Here is a 13,357-nt window from a genome sequence, read left to right on the forward strand (position 1 = left end):
AAGAGTTGCATCCATTCCCACTCCTTACCTTTCTCCTATCTCCTTCCTAATAATCCTTGATGCTCTTTTAGATTTCCACTTCTAATTCGCAATTACCATTCCAGGTGAATTGGATTAGATCCAACCTTAGTGATTGGCTTAGGGATGATCAGTGCCTTTGAACAAGACAATCACGACAACCTTAGAAGATCATTTAGCTATTGCTATGTAATGAACCACGCCAAAACTGGGTTGCTTTAAACAATAAGTATTTGTTATAACTCTACAAGTCAGCTGTGTGGTTCTTCTGATCTCAGATGGGCTTACCTGTGTGTCCATGGTCAGCTGCAGGTCAGGAAGTGATTCTGCTGCAAAAGCTGGACTCTCTCATGTGTATGGAAGTTGGTTGGCTGCAGTTGGTCTAGGTTGGGCTCAACTGACATTGCTTGTCCCTGCTCTCTGTGGTCTCTCATTGCCTATGAAGGGAGCCAAGGCTTGTTCCTACTTTACCGTGGTGATAGGATATCAAGTGAGAATTAAAATGTGTGGTTCTCTTGAGGCCTTTGCTCAGAACTAGCACCTTGTCACTTCCACCATGTTCTGTTGGCAAATATAAGTCATTAGCCCCACCAAAATCCAAGGGCACATAGACTCCACTGCATAATGAGAGGAACTACAAGCACACATTGCAAAGGGCATGGTTTGGAGGACAGGTGGAGAATCAGGGCCATTTTTATAATTAGTCTACTAGAGTCAGAGTGAAATGCCAAGATCAAGATGGACTCTCTATGTCTGTCTCACTTTTGGATATAAACAAGGAAGTAGATGGAAATCCTCAGAGCTGCTGGCAGCCTTCATGAGGGAAGCCAGCCTGAGGACAAGGACAACCTACAGGGGAAAACAGGATCACAAGATCACAGAAGAAAAATGCCACAGCCATCATGATCATGTGGGCATCCTAATTATGCAATCATGCCAGGACTTCCCCTGGACTTACAGATACTTATGCCAGTATATTCTGATATCATCCCAGCCTGTGTGATTGGAATTTTTTCTTTGAAACAAAAGACGCCTAAATTATATTGCCCCTCCCCCAAGAAATTCTCTGGAAGTGAAAATAATGCAAAGATTGGTAAGATACTTTCTTAGAAGAAAGTCAAAGTTTCATATGAATTAAAGAGTGAAATACCTTCTTCAACAGAAATTCACATCTGTGACTCTGATCCTATATTTATAGAATATTCAAGAATCTGAAAGGGTCTTTTAAATTTTCAGTTATAATTTCAATCTCTTATGGAAAAAATTATATGTTTCAGTAGACAGTTACTTAAGCTTTTTTTTTAAATTATGTCTTCTGAAATTCTCTCTCAATTTATTTTCTCTTTATTCCCACCAGTGAAGATTTGTTGACCTTTGTGTTCTATGGCTTATATTAAAACTACTACTGGTATGTTGAATATGTTTTTCTTAAACTATACCCAATCCTTCATGATTCCAACAAAAATTTATAGGGGGCATTGAACTCATACCCCTTTAACCCAGATTGTAAATTATAGCTTTAGTAGTATTTGAAAATTTTTAGACTCACAAAGGACCTTGGAACATATCTTTCCGAAATGTGGAGTCTCCACTCTATTCGCCATTCAAACAATGAATGGATATATAAAGCTTAGTGTAGTCACCCTTGGCCAAATATATATTAATAGTTTCAAATTCCAGTGGAAAGAACCAGATATATTGCTTCTAAACCTAGGTGTGCTACTGAATGGCTGTGAAGCATGAAGCGAGTCACATAAGGACTTCCTAAGACAGTTTTCTTTGTTAATTAACTCACAATCACTCATCACCTTCATTTATTTACAGACCTAAGCAAGCTTAAGTAAAAAGTCAGAAGAATTACTTTTGATTGAGTTGAACTTAAGATGCAAGACATTTACAATACAGCATTAATATCAACAGTAGCGGTAAAGTTGTGTGATACAACTCTGAAGACACAGGGTGTCATCTTCACTCTGCTGTGATGGGAAATCAAACATGGATGGAAACACTCTAAAAGAGAGTGGGAAATCATATCAACCTCAGAACTACCTTACTTTTCAGGAAGAAAAATTACTTTGATAGAAAAGCCACCCCAAATTTTGAATCAAATGTGTTAGGCTTACTCTAGAGAAAGTTGTCAATGTTTCAAAGACAAAGGACTAATATTAAGGGATGACAGAGAATTTTCACATTAGCTTAATAACTTAGAAGTTTCCACCTAAGCAGGGAAACCATGTACAGCTGTACAGTTTGTGTTCTGCACAATATCATGGAGTGCTGTTTACATAGTCTATGATGTGAATGGCTCCCTCACGCTTATTCAGGCACAACATACACACCTATATGTGGCATCCTTGCTCTGCTTGTGTCATTTGTTTATTGGGTTGACATAAGTCAACTCCAATTTCAAAAGCTGTGTATCCATTTGTACTGGCTTTTCATTCTTCCAGCATAAGTTTTTCCATATTAAGGGAAAAGTAGGCCTGGGATATCATTACCCTTAGTTGCCCCAAGTCTAAGGACCCAATACCTAAGGTCTTTTTTCATCAAGCCGTTCCCATTAGGCATGACAATAGAGAACTGGAAAAAGGAAGGGGCAGCCTCTATCTGAAATCAACCAATCAGCAATTCCTATCTTGGATTGTCAGCAGCCAAATGCATGCAATTTCTCTTCCTAAGGGTGGTGTTTCTTCATCCCAGTAAAGAGTGTGTTTAAATATTCATCAAGCCTTTCCCACTATGAATTAATTAGTTCCACTAATACCTGTCACTGCTTATGTAGTTTCTTTTCCCCACTCTTTTTATTCCACCCACTCTTACAGAATGTTGTCCTCCCAGATTAATAATAATAATAATAATAATAGTAATAATAGTAATAATAATAATAATAATAATAATATATCGGCCAGGCACTGACTTAAGCACTTTACAAGTGATAATGCAGTTATTCCTCATTAACTACTCTGTGAGGTCAGAATCAATTTTATCCGAATTTGGCAGGTGAAAAATATGAGGATGCTAAGGCACAGAGAGGTCCAGTAACTTGCCCAAGATCACACAGCCAGCAGGTGGCAGAGCTACCTCCAGATTTGGTGCTGTTGACCACCACACTGTAGTCCCTCCCTGCAGGCACATTGGACGATGGAATGAGATTATCCCTGTAAAGGGCTTGGGCCCAGGCCGGGCATGAGGAGCGAGGTCAGCACGCCCTGAGAGCCAGCTGCCACTGGGTGACTGGTGTTATTGTTGCTCACTTTGTCATCTGTCCTGGGAGGACGGACCGCTGCCCTCAGCCCCTTTATCATACCCTGATGCCAGGCCCAGTGCCCACTCAGGTAGGACAGGCCTTGGCCAGCAGGCCAGCCCCGGAACAGAGCCCGAGCTGTGGCTGCCATGGCATCCGGGGTCCGGAGCTGTGACAGCGGCCGCCCTGAGTGCCAGGGCCTGGAACCAACTCCCTGCTCTGCTTTCTGCACATCTGCTGGCCCCGGGCAGCTGGCCCCAGACACGACTCCACCTGCCCGACCTTCCTGGCCTTCGTCCAGCGAGACTCAGCTCCAGCCTCTGCCCATTCTCTTCGGGTTTCAAAGTCACCCTCGGAGTTGACTTCGGAGGAGGCCCTTGCTGGGGGACCCACAACAGAACTGTGTTAACGAGGCCCCGGGGACCCACCGGCGAGCCGCCATCTGGCAAAGGTGATCTGGGCGGCTGTCAGGCCGGGATGCGAGGAGCGTGCCCCTAATATTTTATAGCGACTCCAATCAGAATGCGGAGTCTACTGCCCCCTAAATCTGGGCTGGCCTCGGGACGTGCTTCCACTGATAGAAGAGGGTGGAACATTACGGAACCTAGGCCCCAGGAGCCTTGCAGCTTCTGCCTTCACCCTCTCAGATCCCTGCCCCGAGAACATCATCCACAGACGACAAGCAGGAGGGGAGAGGCCCGCCATCCTGGTTGTCCCAGCCCAGCCCAGCCCAGCCTCAACCCCAGCCCAGCCCCAGCCCAGCCCAGCCCCAGCCCAGCCTCAGCCCAGCCTCAGACCCAGCCCAGCCCCAGCCAAAAGGCAAGCCCCATGGCCAACTTAGATGTCTGTAACTTGCTGTGTTCACAAGCCCATGTCTATGTCACAGATCCATCCCAAGCTTCTCCATTTGTTACTGTGCCCCACCAATTACACTCCCTTGATGTTCCCCCAGGTTCCTGGGCCAGTTGCTACAGTTTTTCCAAGGGTGAGACAACAAAGAGTATCTCTCCTCTCCACCCAAGTTTTGAACCAACTGAGAAATAGGATTTTAAAAATTGCAGATGAAGGTGGAGTTTTTAAAATAGACCTGATATGGGAGAATGTGGCAGGTATCTGTGAGAAAGTGGGTTCCTGAATACGGAGTCTCAGACATAGGCAAACTTCATCAGCCAGCCCTGGTGAGATGCACTGGGTAGGCTGCCTACTCAAAGGACTGAACAAAGTACGTGCTCCTTTAAACCAGCATTTCCTGTTTCTGGAGAGCACTTCCCTCACATTGTAGTATAGATGGCTTTTTTGTCACGTACATCTTAGCTCATATTTGACCTTGTGAGAATGGCAGTTTTAAAGCATGTCTACAAATTCTTTGGCACTCCTCTCCTGAGATAGGGCCCAGTTCCCACTCCTCGAATTCGGGCCAAACTTGAAGACTGTCAAAACCAACAAAGCACAGCAGAAATGACTGCACCACTCACATAACCTCTGAGGTCAAGTTACTAAAGGTGATAGCTTCTGCATTGCCTGCTGGGAACTTGCTTTTGGAGCCAAGAGCCAGCGAGCACGAAAGCCGGCCACCCTGAGGCTACCAAGCTGGGAGGAAGCCCAACCCACATAGGCAGACCCCTGGCAGATGTTCCAGTTAGCACTCACAGCCCACGTCCCAGGTGACATCCTGCATCAGCCACCTGACGTGCACATGACACACTTTCAGATGATTTTAGCCTGTAGCCATGGAGCAACCAGTCCGGTAATCCTCCCAGATGAGGTCTAGATATCAGGACATAGACAATCTCCACTCTGCCCTATCCAATTCCCAAACGACTGAGTCCATGGGCAGAATTAAAGGTTTGTTTAATTCCATTAGCTTTTGGGGTAATTTGTTATGATGCATTAGTAACTGGAACACCCCTTTTATAACTTTTTTCATAGTGCTACTTATCACTGTCACAAACTACATTGTTGGTTGATTGATTGACTGATTGATAGCCTATCATCCCTACTCAAATGTAGGTTAGCGCTGCTAGTGCAGGCACTTGTCTGTCTCAGACATGTAACGGTGTTGGCATACAGCAGGCAGTCGATAAATATTTGTTGGATGAAGGAATGAACAAATGTCTTTTCCCTTGTAGAACAGAAATAAGAGTTTCCGAGAGAGTATTTCCATTTTTTTATTCTTCATCTCCAGGCCTTAGGCAATAAAACCGAGGCTGTTTGTGTGGAATATAAAGTAGACTGTGCCTTTTATAATATCCAGGCGAACTATCCTGTCAAACATTCAATTATTCATACAATGATATGGCTGAGTTCACCCCACAAGCCAGACCCTGTAATTCTCAGTTGGGACAGTGAGGTAGAGAAGACTTAGGCAATCCTCAAGGAGTCACTGTCTAGGAGGGGCATGGACAAACTAGAGGATGGGGAAGCGTCTTTAGCAGAACTGGCCTTGGAGGCTGGCCCCTTCCCGGGCAGGGCAGTGACTGCTGTCGTCACATCACCAGGTCTCCAGAGTTCCTCTCAGAGTGTGGCATATAGCAGGTGCTCAGGAAATCTTTGTTGACGTGAGCAAGGAGGAAACAGAGATTGTTCTGAACTGGGCAAAAAGCAAAGACATGCGTCAGAGAGAAGGGTAACTATGCAGAAGGGAAGTCTTGTTAAATGTCTAAGTAACATTTGGTTCTCACTCAGAGTATTCTGCCCTCATAAAGAGTCATTACAGAAACCAATTTAAAATACCAAGGAGCCCAGCACAAACACGTTGCTGTTTTTTTTTCTTTTTTAATGGAAGCCCATTAAAATGACATGAAAAAATAATGGCATCACCCAGCACAAACACGTTGCTGTTTTTTTTTTTTCTTTTTTAAAGGAAGCCCATTAAAATGACATGAAAAAATAATGGCATCTGCCTCAGGTTTCTGCTTGGAGATAGATTCGTGCAATCTCAGCATTTTATCCGGGCTGCTCCCCTGAGAAGATGCACTGGGGAAGCAATTTGTATGTATCCCTTTTAACGAAGGCAAGAAGCCTTGAAGTCTACGGTTTGTCCACTCCCGTAGATCCCAGTCCAATCGCAGGGAAGGTGTCAGATCTGAAGACTTTGTGGGCTGTTAACTGCATGCAGTTTTCCCCCTGGTATTTACATCTAAGGCAGTGCAGAGCCTCTGATTTTACAGCCAAGTTAGGATGCTGAGAATATTCCTGAGCAGAATGTGCCTCCAATTAATTGTGATAGAGAGAAAATTGGGCCTGTCACCAGGAACGGAGGAGGTATTGCATTATTATTTGTTGAAAGAATGAATGAGAATAACCCATAAGGTTGCTTTCTGCTTTCAGTGGTTTTATATATTTCAGTCTCACCCAACCAGACTTTACCAAGATGATTTCATAGAAGCAGAAAGGGAGTTTTAAAAGCAGCACAGAGAGCAGTCACCCAGCACAACTGACACAGCAGCCACTGAATGACTGCGTCCTTACTCTCGGTGCTTTTTTTTGCCATATTGCACTTCGGTGACTACTTTTCTGAACCCTCCTGGACCCCAAAGTATCGCCGTCAGAGAAGTCAAGGATGGTGCCCAGCCAGAACACAGACAAAAAAAAAAAAGATGAATCCGTGGGTAGCATCTCCTGGGGAAAGTGTGAATATCAAAATAGTGATCTCTGAACCACCCCAGCATTCCAACATTGCTCTCTCGTGCCATTTAATCCTCAATAACATGCCTGACAGTTCTCGTGTGTGCCTCTTATCTCCCTTCTATGAAGCAGTGTAATGTTTTGGGAAAAGCACAGATGTTTAAGTTTGCAAATTCTGTTTCCCAGACTTTGTAAGCCAGAGTTCCTTATCTATAAGGTAGTGACTATCTACTTGTTGTAGAAAAAGTGTGAAGATCACATGTTACTATGTCTATAAAAGAACTTATACGTGGTCTGCTGCAGAGTAAGGCAAACAAATATTAGTAGCCTGTCCTTATTGGTAACCCAGCGTATAAGATCCTTGAAGATAGAATGCTGGCACAGTGCCTTGCATATGAGAAGATTTTATGAATATTTATTGAATGACTGAATGCATGAATAACCATGGGATGAAATAGCGTATTAATCAGGGTAACTTGAGCAACAGAAACAAATATATTTCAGAATACAATGTTATTGCTTACTCAACTAAGAGTCCTATTTGGGTGTTCCAATCAGCATAGGGCTTCCTAACACATGCTAATTTATGCACCCAGGCTCTATCCAGCTTATATAACTTGGGCCTTGGTGTCTTTGTAGATCAGGCCCAACTGCTTCTTAACTCCAGTACTAGAACAGAACGGACACTCACCACTTCCACTCCCATTCCACTGGTCAGATGGCCACATGGGGATGTAAGGGAGACTGGGAGATAAAATCCCTCATTAGGCAGCTGCCTTTCAACTAGACACTAGGAAAGAGGGAAATAATTGTTACTACCATAATATTTTTTAAAAAGAAGATTCCAGAAACTTAGAGATGGGTGAACAGGTGATCATTTCAGTAGCAGGTACTTCTATAACTTGCTTTAACAGAATACCTCATCTAATATTAGCAAACTCAGATGCCTATAGGAAACAGGCAGCTAATATATATAAGGAGTCAAGTGTAGGCCCGTGGGGATAAAGAGAGAACTGTGGCTAATTGGTGAGTGCTTACCTCTCCATGTCAGGCTTTGGAGAAGGGAGTTAGTTAAATTCATCAAACTCATGTCATAGGTCCAGACTGAACAAGAGCCCTATTTTAACTTGTTTCATTTTATTTGTATTCTTAATTAGAGAGTAATATACCAGTATCTATGCAACAGGGTAAAATTGTAAGCACACAGCTTGATGAATTTTTGCAAACTAAACACACCTACTGCAACCAGCCCCCAGATCAAGTTAGAGACTGTCCTCAGTAACCCAGAGGCCTCCAAATGCTCCCTTCTGGTCAGATCTTCTCTTACTTCAAAATAAGTGGAAGTCTGACATTTCAAGTAATTTTTTCCTGATTTTGAAGGTATTGTGTGGCAGCCAAATAAGAGACATATGTAGGCTAAACCAGTGGAAGGCAACCAACCTGCCTACAAGTCCCTCCACTCAGGGTGGGTGTCTGTTATCCCTTGTACCTCACAGGCCACCACAGAACATAGTGGCTTAATACAACAGGTATTTGTGATTTCCCGTAACGCTGGCTAGGCTTACACAAATCTTTGTAAACATCTAGAAGGTCATCTGGAGCCATCTGATCTAGGGGGACTTCAGCTGCATGCCTCATCTCTGCTCCATGTGATGTCTCATCCTCCAGCAGGCTAGCCTAGGCTTGTTTACATGGTTGCTACACAAAGTTAGAAGCCTATACTTAGAGGTAGGAAGGAGGTAGGAATGTCAGAGTCAGAGAAGGAGATGTGATGGTGAAAGCAAAGGTCGGCTGATGTGCCCAGAAACCAAGGAGTGTGGGCAGCCTCTAGAATCTGGAAGAGGCAAGGAGCAGATTCTCCCCTAAAGTCACCAGAAGGAGCACAACCTTTGACTTTAACACCATAAGACCCATTTTCGAACCTGGGACCTTCAGGACTATAATATAAATTTGTGCTGCTTTAAACTGCCAAGTTTGTGGTCATTTGTAATAGCAGCAATAATAAACTGATATACCGTGTTCTTGCCACATTGCGGACTCTGCCTTTCATAGGTCCCTGTGAGTGTTCTTGCATGGCTGAGACCATTACCACCCAAGAGCCAGGCAAGCGGGTCCTGCATTGGACCCTGTACCTCAGAGACCGTCCCTCTCTGGCCCCCCTCCAGCTGTGCTTCTCCCCAGGGATCTGCCAGGCCCATGCTGCTCTGATTGGGTCTGCACAGCACAGTGGTAGTGCCATCTAGGTGTTTGTTAGGTATGGCAAGTCATGAGTCCCACCCTAGACCTATTGAACCAGAACCCCTGGGACTAAGGCCCAGGAATCTGTGTTTCAACAAGCCCTCCAAGGATTCTGAGGTAGGCTTATGATTGAGAACTATTGCTACAGGGTCTGTAAGCTCTTTTTTTCAAGGGTTTCTCTTGCTAAGGGTGAACCATGCTAGACTGTATTCAGCCTGGGGTCTAGGGGACAGCTGCTTGGAAGAGGGTTGGGGAGGATCAAGATTAGTTATATGGACGGATGTGTGTTTATCATTGCACAGCAGTTCCTGGTTGTGCTGGAAGGAGCCAGAGGAGGCAAGAGAAGAGAGGTTGGACTGGATTTTGTATTTAATCTATTGTTTCCATCAGCATCTAGTCATAACAATGAGCTGGTAAAGGGAAGATGCTTTGAAAAGTGGTGAATTCTATCAACTTGGAAATCATGACCATCACCTCATTTAGGAATCAAAATCACTTTTTAATGGCATGACTGCAACAATACAGATAGTGATAATAATAGTAATTATTGTCATTATAATAGTTACTGTCCTGAGTCTGGTTCTGTAGAAGCAGAGCCTGAGATAAGGATTTGCCTGTGAGCGGTTTATTGAGGACGTGCTCTCAGGAGGCACCTGAGGGCAGAGGAAGCAGGAAAGAAGAGGAGAGGAAGCCAACCAAGCAAGGCTGCAGTTCCAGGCACAGACCAGCCTCAGCCTGATCCCGAGGCAGCTCTGGAATGTGTTACATGCAATGTGTGTCTTCCCAGGCTTTGTGACTGCTGGCCTCAAACTGTCTACTAGTACTTGGGATGATGCCTGGCAGGTGGGCTCCCTGCCTGTGCAGGTAAAGTGGCTCCCGTAGCTCAGGGAAGAAGGTTTCAGGTGCAAGCTGTTAGTAGCAAGGCACCAGGACCTGGTGGGAGGGTGACCAGAACCAGTACCCGGGCCCTCAGAGGACCTGGACAGGGCACTAAAAAGTCCCTTTAGCTACTATGAGCTCTCGTTCCATTCCAGGCACAGGCACAGGCACAGGCACTATTCTCAGGGCTTCCCTTGTATTTGCATCACCTTATGAATGTGATACTTGAGGCAAAGGAGATTAAGTAATTAGACCAAAGAGCTGCAGGAGGTAGGAGGTGGCTGAACTGGGATTCTAGCCCAGGCAGTGCAGTTCTCACCCATCACTGTAAATAGTCCCCTCGTGCCTCAGCTGTCCCCCGGGACCCAACTCTGCCTCTGCCTGGGGCTCCTTGAAGGGACAATACTTCTCCCAGGGGCAGGAGGAGGGTGGTTCTCCAAGTCTCCTTCATCTAGGAAAGCAGAATGAGGCTTGTGAGGAAAAGGGAATATTTTATCAAGCAAGAGGAAAAGTCTCAATCTATATGCTTAATTAGGTTAGATACCCATTTTCCTCTGAGTCTTTTCTAGTTCTTTGAAGTCAGTGAAAGCCCTGGGCATTGGAGAGGGGAAAAGAGTAGAAAGAGAATTGGGAGGAAACCTCCTACGTACATACACAGAGAAAAAAAAATCAATCGTCAATCCTCTTTAAGAGTTGAATGCAGATAAAGTCAGCTATCAAACTTATCAACATGGAAAAGAGATGCTTAAAATAAAAACTGGGGCATCCCCTGAAGGAGGGAAGGCCTCCACCCATCTGAAGACTTTCCTACCTTGTTAAGAGCCTCTCTGCCCGCTCTCCTACTGAAAGACTGAACTTGTTTGCAGCCAATTCAGACTCCTTGATGATGTAGATATTTTAGGGAAAGGAGAAGACTTGAAATATAGATTTGAAAATTCCAAGGAGAGATGAGGTCAGTCGCCGTGGAGCAGAGTGTGCTGGGAGGTGAGGGCAGCCGTGGTGGGTCAGGAGGTCTGGCTGTCCTAGTCGTTTCAGTCCTGATGTTTGCTTCACCCAGACTCTAGGCCAGCACCATCCCCGGTGCCTTTCTGTACCTCTGTCCTATACAGTGGCCATTAGCCACATGTGACTATTGAGCACTTGAAATGTGACTAGTGGGACTAAGGAACTGAATTTTCACTTTTACTTAATTTCAATTCATTATGTTGAAATTGTGGCTAGTGGGTACCCTATCAGACAGTTCAGCTTTTGTGGACTTGGTATTTCAAAAAGCACCTACAATATGTGGTCTTTATCTTTCAACCCTTTGAAGAAACCAAGTGAGGCAGTTAAATTTGGTGGCATAACAAACCACCCTCAGATAGTGGCTCAGAATAACAATCACTTATTTAGTTTCTGATCCCATGCGTCACGCACTTGGCATGGGCAGAGCTGGACAGTTGTATTGTCTCCTAGGCTAAATTTGTGCATTTGTGGGCAGCTCCCGCTCAGCTGGGAACTGGCTGGTATAGGATGGTGTCAGCCTGGATGGCTCATCTCAGCTCTATGTGGTCCTTCATTCTCTCAGAGGCTCGACTGAGGGTTTTTTGTGTTTTTTTTCCCCATAATGGTTGGGCAAGGTTTCAAGAAAGAGAGGCATAATGTGCAAGCTCCTGAGGCTTAATCTCAGAACTGGCTCATGTCACTCTGCCTGCATTCTAGTGGCTAAAGCAAATCCCAAGGCCAGCCCAGAGTAAGGGGGCTGGAAAGAGTGTTTCTCTTGGTAGGAGACCTAGTAGAATCACATGCAAAGGCTGTGGATGTGGGGAAGCAAGAATAATTGTTGCCACTTTTATAATCAACCACACTGAGGCCCGAAGATTACACTGACACCTGAGGTCACAAAGGAAAGTTTTAGTATATTTGACCCTCAGACCAGGGCTGGCCCTTAGTTTAATTCTTGGATTCTTTGTATAATCCTTGTCTCTCAGTTTTATCTACAGAAAGATGGAGGCATAGTGATTTCTCTGACTTTCTTCAGCCCTCACTTAGTGTAAGTGTTGAACTTGGCAGTTACCCTTACGTGGGGTCTCATCGAGGGGCAGAAACGTGGGTGTGGGCAGATCTGGAGGAGCCCATGCGGAATGTCTGAAAGCTGTCTCTTTGACACAGGGCTCGTTGGCAGCCAGAAATGAAGGCATCCTCAACAAACAAAGGTATTTACAGTTGAGCTCAGCCTTTTTGGAAAGAAATTTATAAAAGGTTGAGCTTGGGAAGGATGGAGTTTTTTCTTCCAGGTTTTTCTAATTTATAACCCACCTCCTTTCTTTTCCTTTCATAACTATGATGTACGTGAGTGTAGTGATCTAAATATCTTCCTAGTTCCAGAGGCTTGACAGTATTTTCACATCGATCTCCCGCTCGATAAATCAAGCCTTGCAGATCTGTGAACTGCAACATTAATAACATTCCTCTGGTGGAGAAAGGCCAGTGCTTCTGTGGGTCCAGTTCCTGTGGATCTCCACAATGGCGTTCCTGCTGGAGGCAACCTCTTGCAACAGCTAATGTTGGGAACCAACACCCCACAACTGTCAGTGCGGGTTTATGTGTTGCACCAAAGCGCTGATTCACAAGTCTTTACTTGTGAAATTAAACTGGAAATTAATAGAAGGGAAATTCTTCAGAGGAAAGGGAGCTTGGAGAAGATGGTGGTGATGATGAAGATGATGAGCTGGAGAGAGGGAGAGAAGGAGAAGGAAGAGGAAGGGGAGGAGGGGAGTGAAATAGAAGAATACAGAAGAAAGAGAAGGAACATGGAGAGAGAGAGAGAGAGAGAGAGAGAGAGAGAGAGAGAGAAGAAGAAGAAGAAGAAGAAGAAGAAGAAGAAGAAGAAGAAGAAGAAGAAGAAGAAGAAAGGATGGAGCAGGGGGGTCAGGATGAATGAAGGAGGAAGAGAAGGAAGGGCCAGAAGAGCAGAGCAGTGCACGCTCTCAGGGCTGTGCACTCCCAGGGGAATCCAGTGGGAGTCCCCAATTTAGTGACAGAATTGAATGTGACCCGGATGGAAGGAGCCCTGAGTTTGTTCTGTCTCCTGGGACTGTGTGACTTCCAATGAGTTACTTCACTTCTTTGTGTATTTATCTTTTCATCTCTAGAAAAAGGCTAGGCAATAAGAGATATGTTTGTGTGTGTGTGTGTGTGTGTGTGTGTGTGTGTGTGTGTGTGTATGTGTGTTTAAGCTCTTTTTGGCTAGGAAATTCTATTTTCATGTGAAGAAACCTATCCTACAGATCCACGGATGAACAAGATTGCTGTGTTCAGCTTGAAGACAGTTGGGTTACCATCTTTCTTAGCTGGGATCTCTGGAAACAG

Source organism: Myotis brandtii, unplaced genomic scaffold (genome assembly GCF_000412655.1).
Source record: "Myotis brandtii unplaced genomic scaffold, ASM41265v1 scaffold137, whole genome shotgun sequence".
NCBI classification, from domain to species: Eukaryota; Metazoa; Chordata; class Mammalia; order Chiroptera; family Vespertilionidae; genus Myotis; species Myotis brandtii.